This window comes from Bufo bufo, chromosome 2 (genome assembly GCF_905171765.1).
Source record: "Bufo bufo chromosome 2, aBufBuf1.1, whole genome shotgun sequence".
NCBI classification, from domain to species: domain Eukaryota; kingdom Metazoa; phylum Chordata; class Amphibia; order Anura; family Bufonidae; genus Bufo; species Bufo bufo.
In genome coordinates this window covers 385478467-385492133 of record NC_053390.1, presented here as the reverse complement: position 1 = coordinate 385492133, position 13667 = coordinate 385478467, and positions in this window count along the sequence as shown.

The window sequence follows — 13667 nt, the reverse complement described above, 5'->3', positions numbered from 1 at the left end:
TTGCTGGAGATGTTGTAAAGAAAGGGGCTCATTTATCCATATATGGTGGTCATGTGAATTGATTAAGCCATGGTGGTCTAACATTATCAAACTTAGCAACCAGATTTGTCAGACCTCCTTCCCTTGTACTCCTGAGATTTCATTACTCACCTTGGGAATTAGGGGAGCAAACTCTCGCAAGTCACTACTCTTTTCCTTTATGTTAGCAGCTGCCAGATTATTAATACCGAAACACTGGCTTTCATCTGATCTCCCAAGTCTAGAACACTACACTAACCGGCTTGATCAAATCTATAGACTAGAAGAAATTTCCCATTGGGAATTACGTTTTAGACATATTTTCCTCCAGATCTGGACCCCTTGGAAGGAGTATAGAAAATTCTCTTAACTCCCGAATTATCTCTTAGCCCATATATCAATCAAGTATCAGCTCAGAAACATATAGGGATCCTGTATATTGTCTATTGTATATCTTTATTCCTATATATATATATATATATATATATATATATATATATATCCATGTCATAATCGGAATGCATTTATGTAGAATTACCTGAATCGTTGCTCTGCCTGTCTTTTCCGGACCATGCTGGTCCCTTTATTGTTAATTTTATTTTATTTAATAATTTGTTGTTTTATTATTATGCCAATTAGATTGTCCTGATATCTAGCCTAACATAAGATACTGCTCGTGATATATTTGTGCACTTTATCAGGCCATTGATATATATGTATACAATAAGAAAATCACTAAAAATTGTCAATATAAAAAAATAAAAAAGATTTAATTTATTAAAGTTTGTTTTAAATATTCTATTGTGCTTGTAGTCATTATTTGACCATCATACAGTAAGACCAAATCTGTTTAATTGTTTTGCCTATATTGTCTGCTTTTTATCTCATTCACATGACATTAGCCTCTTCTGTACTCTTTCAGTCCCCAGAATATCTAAGCACATTACTACCTTACTAATTTGCAAGGGAAGCGTGGAGGCAGTACTAGAATCCTTTCTCCCTGCTTTGTGCATGCGAACTAGACAGCTGGTTAACATCACGTTTTAAGGGGGGGGGGGGGGGGAAGCTGTGCTCTGTGTATGTATAACTCTGGCATTTTGTGGTCACTAAGAGAGGATGAATATGCAATAAACAGTCTCTGCACTGCTGGCTTGAAATTGGATGTTTCGAGATGGCGCTGGATGGAATGTCCATTTCAATGAAAAATATGGCAGAAGTTTGAGGAGTATAATCTGCATGGACAGTCAGAATGAAGATAATAATGATCTGAGACCTTAACCCTTTGCCTACCACCATGTGACTTTATACATCATGGCGGTAGGCTCTTAACTGTAACCTGACCTGCAACTGGTAAATGTAACTGTAACTGCAACCTGAAAGTGTCAAGTTGCATTGCAATCAGCCGGTGCACTATGGCGCTGTAGATCAATGTGACTGTGCTGTCACAGTAAGTACACCTGAGACCAGCAGAAGCGGTCTCTCTGCATGGTATCATTGTAGTTCCCTGCTACAAGGATCAATTGCAGTGTAAATTTTAAAAGCCAGCATGCGAGTACTCTTCTTTATGTTAGAGTACCCCCTGCTGGATGTAAAATTGACTGTGGATCTGCAGACTGTAAATTAATCCCTTCCTGTCCTGACCGTTGTAGAAGAATTTTTTCTGTAAGTAGCTATAGTTACCAGTTTTAGCAATAGTACAGGCGATCATGCAAACACATACGCATTTTTACCCATTTTCCATCCTAAAAAAATGTAACTAAAAATTATATGTAGTATTTTTTGCGATAGTATAGCAGAGTTTGTATATGTAAAATATACAAACGTACACATTTTTTCCCTTTTTCCTTTCTAAAATTTTTTTAAAATCTTTTGTAAGAGTTAGAAAAAAATTGATCATATAGGAAAAATATAAATTTTGTCATAATTTTCACAGTTTTTCTATAAATATTTTAAAAAATATATATATATCTGTCATCTAATGGCACAACAGAAAGGTCAAAGATTTCCTGTGAAAAAAAAAAAAAATATATATATATATATATACATACATGTAGGTTGGCTCATGCATTAATTAGTTATTTGCAGTTAGATAGGCCCATTGCTAAAACTGATAAAAATTTGCCTGGTAAGGAAACACTCTGATAATGATGAGGTTAAAAAAAGAAGCAGTAAGCAGTCATTTAAAAGTGCTAAAGGTGTGGGTGGTGGAGGGAGCGAGATAACATTGAACTGGTAGCTCATTAGCAACATTTATAAAGATTTATGATCGCACAACCCCAAATGGAGTGGGACAGATAAAAACAATTTGTATGTTTCATAGATCAAGTATTTTTTATGGACATCTTATAATAGAATTATACTGCATTACTTACATAAAAGATTTACCCAACTTTTTTTTTATAAAATTGTCTAACATTTGTGTTAAAGCAAGAGGAAATCTCATAAGAGGACAAATCTGTCATTCATTTGATATTTGAAGAAAAAAGGCATTGAATTGAGACATGTTTGCCCTTTGCTAACGTGTTATATGCCATTGATCATATTGCAGTGGGAAATATTATAGTGGTGTTATTGATTACAGAATTCACGACTCATAGATTCTTTTGTAGCATTCTTAAATTGGATTTTTATTTTGACAAGCCAATTTAAAATAAAAAGTAAGCCAGTACCTGAGCTGGTTGTACTTACGTGTTGAGGCAGAGTCATTCCAATAGTCTGTGACATGATACTTACAAAGGGAAGCTTTCTATTTACATTCTAGAATCTGATAGGGAATTTGGCTTGCTGTGACTAGCTGGAAATCTTGGGTTCATGTAATAGTCACTTATTAAATGCATTTAGAAAGCAAAAGTGTTAAAGTGCTGATGTGACTTTAATTGAAGTGTATCAGCTTGTCCTAGCAGAGACCTGAAAGCCTGTGAACCATAACAAGAAATAAATTGTATTCTTATTGTGACATTATTATAGGATGCTAAAATTGACTTGGACAAAGTGCAAACATTTAGGTAAAAAGATAACGTTAGGTAAATCAGCTGATTTGAAATTGAGCCCTTACATTAAAAGTTTAAATTAAATCTGAAAAAAAAAGAGTCATACAGTATGTGCAAAGCTCAGAAAAACAAGCTGTAATTTAAAAGAGTAATCTATTAGCTGGGGGTGACTATAATTCACTTTTACAACATCAGTATTTAATCTATATTTTTTTATTAGTATTTGTAAGCCAAAACCAGGAGAGTCAAAACCACAGACGGGTTATTCCATTAACCACCTAACTGTTTTGCCCGAGCCTACCTCGAGCAGTGGGAAAAGTAGCTAACTGGAGGGGGGAGGACTGCTTTAGATGCTGCTATCTTCTGAATGGTAGCAGATAGAAACATGCAACTGATCTGGTTTGAAAGCTGACATTCCAGGCATCTTATTTAGAAAAACAGGAGGCCGATAAAAAATAAATAAATAAACAACCTTACACTTACCTTCCCAGCCTACAACAATCCAGTGCTGTCATTTCTCCCTGGGCTGCAGGGAGGGATATACTCAGGGTTGCCAATCAGAATGTTTCTTTTTTCTGAATAACTTATCCCAAAATCACAGACAGCCACTACTTTTTCCGGACAAATTGGCAAACCATAATGAATAATAAAGATTATAAGTAATCCATGTCTGTCTCTCAATATACTCATAAGAACTCATTACCAGCATTTACGGTGAGCTGTAAAATGATGATGATTACTAGAGATGGCCTTGCGGTTCCCCCGGCGTACGTTTCGCAGTGAATATTGCGCGTTTGCGATTTGCCGAACATGCGAACATATGGCGATGTTTGCATGCGCCATATCCTTTTGCATTGCGCCAAACTTTCACCCATGACACATCCATCAGGTGGGACAGGACAGCCAATTGAGACGTTTCAGCACATAGACACATCTCCACCCTATAACAGACACAGAACTGACAGCCATTTTACATTCTTTGTTTTGCCAGTGTAGGGAGAGGTTGCTTTGTGGAGCAGGGACAGACTGTTAGGGACACCAAATGCTAGCTAATAGGGCCACAAAAGTCTTTTTAAGGACTGGTATAGGAGTGCTATAGATAGGTGTGATATACTGAGGGGTGTGTTATACTTATAATATACTTTCTAACATAGAAAGTATATTATAGTGCATTTGCATTGTGCAGCAGTTGTGTGCGGTTCTGCTGCGATACCGCAGCTATATAGAGGGACAAACGCTTTTGGAATAACTAATTTCAACTGGTGTGATATACCTGTTGCGCCCCAAAAAATTATTGAGGGGTGTGATATACCTATAATATACTTTCTAACATAGAAAGTATAATATTGTGCATTTGTATTGTGCAGCAGTTGTGTGTGGTTCTGCTGCGATACAGCATGTATATAGAGGGACAAGCACTATTGGAACAACTATTTGCAATGGGTGTGATACTGTATACCTGTTGCCCCCAAAAAAACTGATTGAGGGGTGCAATATACCTGCTTCCACAAAATACTGATTGAGGGGCTTGATATACCTTCTTCCACAAAATACTGATTGAGAGGTGCGATATACCTGCTTCCACCAAATATTGTTGAGGCCTGCGATAAAGCTGCTTCCACAAAATACTGATTAAGGGGTGGAATATACCTGCTTCCAACAAATAGTGATTAAGGGGTTCTATATACCTGCTTCCACAAAATACAGATTGAGGGGTGTGATATACTTGCTTCCACAAAATACTGATTAAGGGGATTGATATACCTGCTTCCACCAAATATTGATTGAGGCCTGCGATACACCTGCTTCCACAAAATACTGATTAAGGGGATTGATATACCTGCTTCCACAAAATACTGATTAAGGGGATTGATATATCTGCTTCCACCAAATATTGATTGAGGCCTGCGATACACCTGCTTCCACAAAATACTGATTGAGGTGTTTGATAAGCCTGCTTCCACAAAATACTGATTGAGGGGTGCGATATACCTGCTCCCGCAAAATACTGATTAAGGGGTTTGAAATACCTGCTTCCACAAAATACAGATTGAGGGGTGCAATATACCTGATTCCACCAAATATTGATTGAGGGCTGCGATACACCTGCTTCCACAAAATACTAATTGAGGGGTGCGATATACCTGCTTCCATCAAATATTGATTAAGGGGTTCTATATACCTACTTCCACAAAATACAGATTGAAGGGTGCAATATACCTGCTTACACAAAATACTGATTAATGGGATTGATATACCTGCTTCCACCAAATATTGATTGAGGCATGCGAAACACAAATACTGCTCTTTTCTAGGGATTTTGGCACAGGGTCATTTTGAAAATGACAGGCAGAAGAAGAGGCAGGCCATTCCGCAGGGGTGGAAGGGTTCGGGCAGGTGCACAAGGCCAGAGCCTAAGTGGGAAGTTGGAAAAGGTGCATGCGATCACGTCAATGGACGCACCAGAGTTGGTTGAGTGGCTCACTCAGTCTTCCTCTTCTGCACCCTCCTCATAATTAGTGTTGAGCGCGAATATTCGAATTGCGAATTTTTTTCTCGAATATCGCAATTTCGAGATTTCGCGAATATTTAGAATATCGTTCTATATATTCGCGAAATAGAATATTCTTTTTTTTTATTTTTTTTTTTATTATATTTTTTTCTTTCCCACTTCCCTAAAGTTGTTCTTACCTGTCCTTTGGATTCCTGGCTTCCTGGCTGCTCCAGTCAGTGGCGTTTTCAACTTACTGCTATATTCCATATTAGCTAAATTACAATCTAATCTATATGTGTATTTTACGAAATTTCGCAATAGTCGCAATTGCGATGCTAGTAATATAACACGAAATATTTGCATGAAGATTTCAACTTAGCACTGCTATACTCCATATTCTAGCCTAATATGGAATATAGCTGTGCTAAGTTAGCACTGCTATATTCCATATTAGGCTAGAATATGGAGTATAGCAGTGCTAAGTTGAAATCTTCATGCGAATATTTCGTGTTATATTAGTCGCATCGCAATTTCGACTTTTTCAAATGTTCTTAATATTGCTCTAACTTCGTCTTTTAGAAATTTCGTAATATTGCTCTAACTTCGTCTCTTAGAATATTACGAATATTCTAAAAGACGAAGTTAGAGCAATATTACGAAATTTCGTAAAATACACATATAGATTGTAATTTAGCTAATATAGTGCTATAATCCCTTTTTTTTCCTGTAATTTTTTTTTGCCTCTTCTGAACTTAAGTTTTGTAAAATATGTACACTATTAAAAATTATTACTATAGCAGTATATTAGCTTAAATACAATCTATGTGTATTTTACGAAATTTCGTAATATTGCTCTAACTTCATCTTTTAGAATATTACGAATATTCTAAAAGACGAAGTTAGAGCAATATTAAGAACATTTGCAAAAGTCGAAATTGCGATGCGAGTAATATAACACGAAATAGTCGCATGAAGATTTCAACTTAGCACAGCTATATTCCATATTCTAGCCTAATATGGAATATAGCAGTGCTAACTTAACACAGCTATATTCCATATTAGGCTAGAATATGGAATATAGCAGTGCTAAGTTTAAATCTTCATGCGACTATTTCGTGTTATATTACTCGCATCGCAATTTCGACTTTTGCAAATGTTCTTAATATTGCTCTAACTTCGTCTTTTAGAATATTCGTAATATTCTAAGAGACGAAGTTAGAGCAATATTACGAAATTTCGTAAAATACACATATTAGCCTAGCCATAGTCATTAGCATAGGAACGTTGCCTTATACTATCAAGATAAATTTTCGCAATATGCGAAAAAATAATTTCGCGATAATTGGAATAATTGCGAATATTCGATTTCGACGAATATAACACGAATATTCATGCGAATATTCGCGAAATATCGCGAAACCGAATATGGCACCTCCCGCTCATCACTACTCATAATCTGAATCTGCATCCTCCTCACTCTCTGCTGTGTGCACCCCCAAATACACCACTACCACCATAGCCCTTCCACTCAAGTCAGAGGAATTATTTTCCCATCCATTCACAGACCTTACCGATGCGCAGCCATTCTTTGCATCGGATGAGGAAGAGGAGGTAGCAACGGCCGCCACCCAGCGGTCTGACGACAGTACTCCGAGATCTCTAATGTCAGTGTTGGTGAAGGTGAAGATGATAACGTGTTTGATGGACGTCACGTGGGTGCCCACAATAGAGGAAAAGGGGGGAAGTTCAGAGGGAGAGACGGAGCAGCAGATAGGGAGGAGAAGGAGGAGAAGCAGGCAGAACTCGCAGTGCACCGGAGGCAAAAAACAGACTGCAAATGCATCTGGAGCGAGCCATCCACTATGCACGGTCATATCTTGCGCTCCCAAGATGCCGACACATGGCTCCGCAGTGTTTGCTTTTTTTAACATGTCAGCTTCTGACAATAGTGTTGCCATCTGCAGCCTGTGCTGTCAACGCATAAGTCGCGGTAAGTCCAACACTCACCTAGAGATGACCGCCATAAGAAGGCACCTGGCCTCCCATCACCAAGCCCAGTGGGAGCAATACCGTCAGAACCCACAAAGCCACACTCCCCGGCGCTCCACGTCCTGCCTCTTCTTCTTCTCTATCCTCCCATTTGTCCTCCACTTCACCTTCCACCGTGCCATTGTCACGTTCATCTGGCAGAAGGCAGGCTTCCGTGGCCCAAATGTTCGAGCGTAAAAAGTTGATGACGCCGGATAACCCTCTTGCCCAATTGCTGACAGCTGGCTTGTCGGAACTTCTAGTCTGGCAACTACTGCCATATAAACTGGTGGATTCGGAGGCCTTTAGAAAAAATGTATGGCCATTGGCACACCGCAATGGGAAGTCCCCAGAAGGAAATATTTCTCCCAGAAGGGTATCCCAGAGCTATATGGCCATGTTCAGCGGCAACTGAATATATCTCTGGCACACAGTGTCGGTGCCAAGATACATCTGACCACAGACACGTGTCTAGCAAACACATGCAGGGAAGGTACATAACTTTTACTGCCCACTTGGTGAACCTTCTGACGGCTGTCAAGCATGTAACCCGTGGCACCCGTGTGGATTTGGTGATACCGCCACGGATTGCATGCAGGCCTGCCTGCTGACTCCACCTTTTCCACTGCTACCGCCTCTTCTGCTGCACGCACCAAGCTTCCCAGAACCTATTCGACGTGCCAGGTGAGATGTTGCCATGCTGTGCTGCGGCTGTTGTGCCTGCAAGCCAAGAGCCAAACCGGTCCTGCACTGCTTTCAGCTCTGCGGTCACAGGCCAATTAGCGGCATTTCTAAAAATGAATGAGGTATGGATTTTGGAGGAATTCAACACCTGTGACGACCACATGTAATTGAACTTCCTCATGCCAGCCCACACATATCCGCCACCACACAGAATAAAGAATGGTCCTTGTCTTATGTATATACAGCGGCATAAAAGGCCTTTTTTCTGTCAGATGAATTTTTCGGGCCTAATTTTTCGGGCCTCTACTCCAGTGGCCTGCAATAAAAATTTTATCCAGTGACCGCCTAATGTACCTCCAGCCACATCATCACTTGTTCTTTTCTGTCAGGTGAACACCTCATTTTTGGGGCCTGTACTCCCGTGGCCTAAAATAACATTTCTCAAGGCTCTAGCAGGACACATTTTTGAGAGTTTCTCTTTAAGACGCATAAAAATGGACCCTGATTAAAATACATATTTTTTGTGGGAATGTTTGCCATTGATCCCCCTCTGGTATTTTACTGTCCATGTTGTGGGACTATTTGTGCACTTCTAGTAAGTATTTGGTGGCTGAAAATAGGACCTGAAGGTTTTTTATGTTTGCTTGCCATTAAAGTGAATGGGGCCCGCCGCGAGCGCTCGGTCCGCGAACATTTGATCACAAACGCGCGTTCGCGAAACATCCCAGCCGATATTCATCTATCACTAATGATTACTACCAAAATAACCTAGTCAAGTAGCACCAGCCTCAAAAAAATTACGGGCACATCTATTTTTTTCACTGACACAGGGGAAAAGTTTCCTATTTTTACGGACTGTCCGAAAATTTCTGGACGGTTGACAACCCTGGATATACTGTTTTATTTGCAGCAATCATTGACCTCAGCATTGTATTGCACTGGACCACTGAGACCAATGGTTGACTGCAGTGGTGTGCAAGACGTCACAATCACCACTGCAGCCTAAGCAATTCATCACTGGCTGCAGCCCAGGAAAAAGAAAGAAACCAGAGCCATAGATCAGAGCAGGCTAGGAAGGTAAGTTTGTTTATTAGCAATTTTGCTAATTTTTATCTTCACTAACCCTATTAATAATAATTTACTAATATAATTTGTGTAGAAATATGTATGTTCTAAATATCTAATTTACCGGTATGTATTTGTCAGTCTATATTAGCTAGGTAGTTTACATGAAATGACTGTAGGTTAGGTTAGTGATTACCTTTTGAAAGGCATGGATTAGTCAAAGCAATCAGTTGTAATTGAGTTAATAGTTGTCAAGGTTGGAAAGTTTTCAATCATTCTTAGACAGGCCTGTTATTAGAAGACCTCATCTGACACCTGTTCCTCCTTCATCTATTTCTGAAGCGGACATGATGGGAAGAAATGACTTGTTGTAGCTCTACATAATGAAGTCTATATAATTATTACTTTTCAGTATATGGGTTTACGTTGTCTGTTGGAACCTTTGGAATGTTTATTTTTTACAATTTTACCCACCATCTATCAGTTTGTAATGCATGACAGTTATTCATCTGGAATGCTGAACATAAGATCCGTGGAAAGCTAATATTAACCAGCATCCAGACCAACATACAGTAATGACAAAGTATTCATTCAGGTAGTAGAACTGTTCTTGTCTGAGATGTATAGCAAACTAATTTCACAAAAGAACTGGTAATTCAATATTCATCTATTAACCCTTCTCCCCATACATAATTTTCATTGTTTTGTTTGTTTTTCCTCTCCGCATTCCAATAGCAATTTATTTTAACTTTTCCATTCACAGAGTTGTATGACGGCTATTTTTTTGCAACATAACTAATATTTGTAAAGTGCTTTTCTCACAAAGGGATTCAAAGAGCAGAAATAGTGTGGCTGGGGGGACTACTGGTTAGACTTTCTAATAGCACTGTTTAATAGTCCATATAGTGTATCAGGTGGAATTGGAAAAAAAATGCAATACTCAGTTTATGTTTTTTTTTTTTTACAGTGTTTATTGTGCAGTAAAAATGCCTTGTTACTTTTACTGTGTCAATACAGTGATACCAAATATACATAGTTTTGATATTTTTTTTATTAAACTTTGAAAACATTTTTTTCTTAACATTGTCATATTTTGACATCAATAACTATTTTATATTTCTGTCTACAGAGCAGTGAAAGCTGCTTCAGCTTCTCTTTTTCTATAATTTTTATTGAAACCATTTTGGGACTTTTGACTTTTTCATCACTTTTCATTCAAAAGTTTTTGGGTGTCTAAGCGACCAAAAGCTGTGATTCAGGCATTTTGTTTCCATGTGCTTCTGTATCTGAGTGCCTACACCACAAACAATAGGACATGCTCTGTACTTCGCTGCAACATGCGGACCATGGACCCCTTGGAGTCCTCACCTTGATGCAGTATGCACATGGCCAATATCCTTGTTTTTCCTATCCACGGTTTGTGGACCACAAAACACTTCTGTCATGTGAATGCACCCTTATTGTGATGCCTGCTGATTGTTGGTCCTAATAAAATCTTTCTATTAAAAAGTTTTCACAACACAACTCTAGCACAAGATAATATACATTAAATTCAGAACAGGACTTAGTAACTGGAAATGTCTTAACTTGCCCACTTTAAAATGATGTACAGTGTAACACCACGGCTTAGAGGGTATGATCAGTGAATCAGAGTTCTGTTTCTAGAGACCAATTCTTTACACTTTGCACAGCTGTGACTGCGGGTCTGACAGATGTTGACTCTCATTAGTTTCTCACGGCTTTACCTGTGTTAGTAGACCTTGTGTTCGTTTTTTTTTGTTTAGAATACATTAATCTGTAGTGCAGAAGATCATTCTCAGCAATTTCAAGCTTGATACAAAAAAACTGGTTTATTCCAGTCTCTGCTACACAGCAGATAAATTTGTCCTACAGAAGAATGTATGTCCACACAAGAGCTATATAAAGCTGGAAGACATACACATATTTTGTTTTTGTGATGGACAGGTAACAGTAGCAGCTGAGATTCTCACGGCTGGCATTCTAAGAAGCCTTGTACAGATTAAGCTTCTTTTTACCTCTCTTTTATGTTACCTGTTTAGCTGCGTTTTAGAACATGTAATTGGAGCTGAGGCCCTGAGTTTAATCTCTCCCTGAGGCCAGGCTTAATATGTTCTCCACTTGTTGTTCTTTATGCTGTAATTCTTCACCACATTATCCCAAAATTAGCTCTTTCTCTTTCCTTTTTCTGGACATTTTATCCTTTTCTCTTACACATTTTTGTTCAACTGACCCATGAAATAGTGGTCAAGTAAAAATCTACTTATTTACCAACTTATGAAGGCAAGAATTCTCTTCATAAAAGTGAATGTTGGAAATAAACCATTTTAGCAACAAATCGTATTTATATTACTTAATTCTTATTAATGTTATATACATAGGAGCTAAAAAAAAAAAGTTTTAAGCAGCTGTGGGGAAAATCCTGCAAAGTAAGAATGCTCTTAAAAGATGTGTTCATTTTTATCAATGAACAAAATGCAAAGTGAATGAGCAAAGAAAATCTAAATCAAATCAATATTTGGAATGACCGCCATTTGTGTTCAAAACAGCATCAATTCCTCTAGTTATATTTGCACACAGTTTTTGAAGGAACTTGTCAGGGAGGATATTCCAAACATGTTGAAAAACTAACCACAGATCTTCTGTGGATGTAGGCTTGCTCAAATCCTTCTGTCTCTTCATGTGATCCCAGACAGACTCGATGATGTTGAGATCAGAGTTCTGTCTCAGTTATATCATCACTCCTTGTTCTTCTTTACACTGAAGATAGCTCTCAGTGACATTGAGTGTATGTTTGAAAACATTATGTTTTTAAAGCATTTTTACTTTGCATAATTTTCCCACGCCTGCCTAAAAATTTAGCACAGTACTGTAAGTATAATGTTAAAGTGTGAAATGGTTAAACATGATTTCTAAATGTAACATTTAGAGATAATCTCTTTTAGTATGAAGAAAAAATGAATAATACATTTGGATATACAACAATCAACCATAACCTTAAAACCACAATTTGAGTGAATCACATAGATTATCTTATTACAGTGGATTCTGTGAAAGGGTGGGATACATTAGGCAGCAAGTGAGCAGTTAGTTCTTGAAGCTGATGTGCTGGCAAGCAAGAAAAATGGGCAATATTTTGGATCTGAGTAACGTTTGCAAAAGAACAAACTGTAATGGATAGACGACTGGATCAGAGCATCTCCAAAATGACACCTCTTGTGGTCCAAGAAAGGACAACTAGTGAACCTGGAACAGGGTTATGGATATCCAAAGCTCATTGATATATATATGGGTAGGGAAGGATAGCCCACTTGATGTGATCTTACAAAAGAGCTACTGTAATATAAAAGCTAATGCTGGCTATGATAGAAAGGTGTCAGAACACACAGTGCATCACAGAATATTGGGTATGGGACTATGTAGCTGGTAAAAGTGCACACATTGATCTCTGTTTACCACCAAAGTGTCCACACTGGACATGTAAGCATCAGGAGAGGATTGTAGAAGATGTACTGGTCTAAAAAAATCAAAAGTTTCATCATGCAGATGGCCAGGTGTGCATGCGTCAGAAAAGATGACTCCAATATGTAGCATGGGTATAAGGGAAGATGGCAAAGGCAGTGTAATGATCTGTAATGTTCATGTGAGAAACATAGACTCCTGCCATTCACATGGCCTAGGGGTAGCTCAGTCCCATTCAACTGAAAGGAGTTTAGATGTAACCAAAGCTCTGCTGCCTTCTCAAACAGAAGATAGGTCACCGGGATAAAAAAAAGTCTGAAAAGCCCATAAAAGGATCTTGGTGACAGCTACCATAGGATGCTTTGAATGGTCTTGTGGGTTTGCCAGGTTAAAGCTCTTTTAATGGAATGACACAATATTACCCCTTTGCTCGGTTTTCCTTCCTTTGAGGGATATCTGGCTTTTACTGTGTTGAAGACCCATAACTGGGGCTCCACAGTTATTTTGCATATTACTGTTTCCCAGGGAGCTTTGCACTTTGGATTGCTGTGTTGAGACTCTTAAATGAGGCTCCACAGTGTTTTCTGTATCTGGTCTCCCTAAGATCAGCTATTGTTTTGTTTGAGTAGTCTCCAAGGCATTGCTCCCGGTTAGCCAGAATCCTACTCCACACTGATGAGGGGCAACACCCCAAAACAGCTGTCTGCGGATGGATAACTGGCTTAGGTCTTCCCTGTTACATCCTTAAAGCTTGTAAAAGTGCGGGATCTTGACATAGGGACCACTTAATATGGTAGATTTGGTGATCTCTGTAATGGGGATACCCTTTTGCTCGGTTTTCCTTTCTTTGAGAGATATCTGGCTTTCACTGTGTTGAAGACCCATACCTGGAGCTCCACAGTTATTTT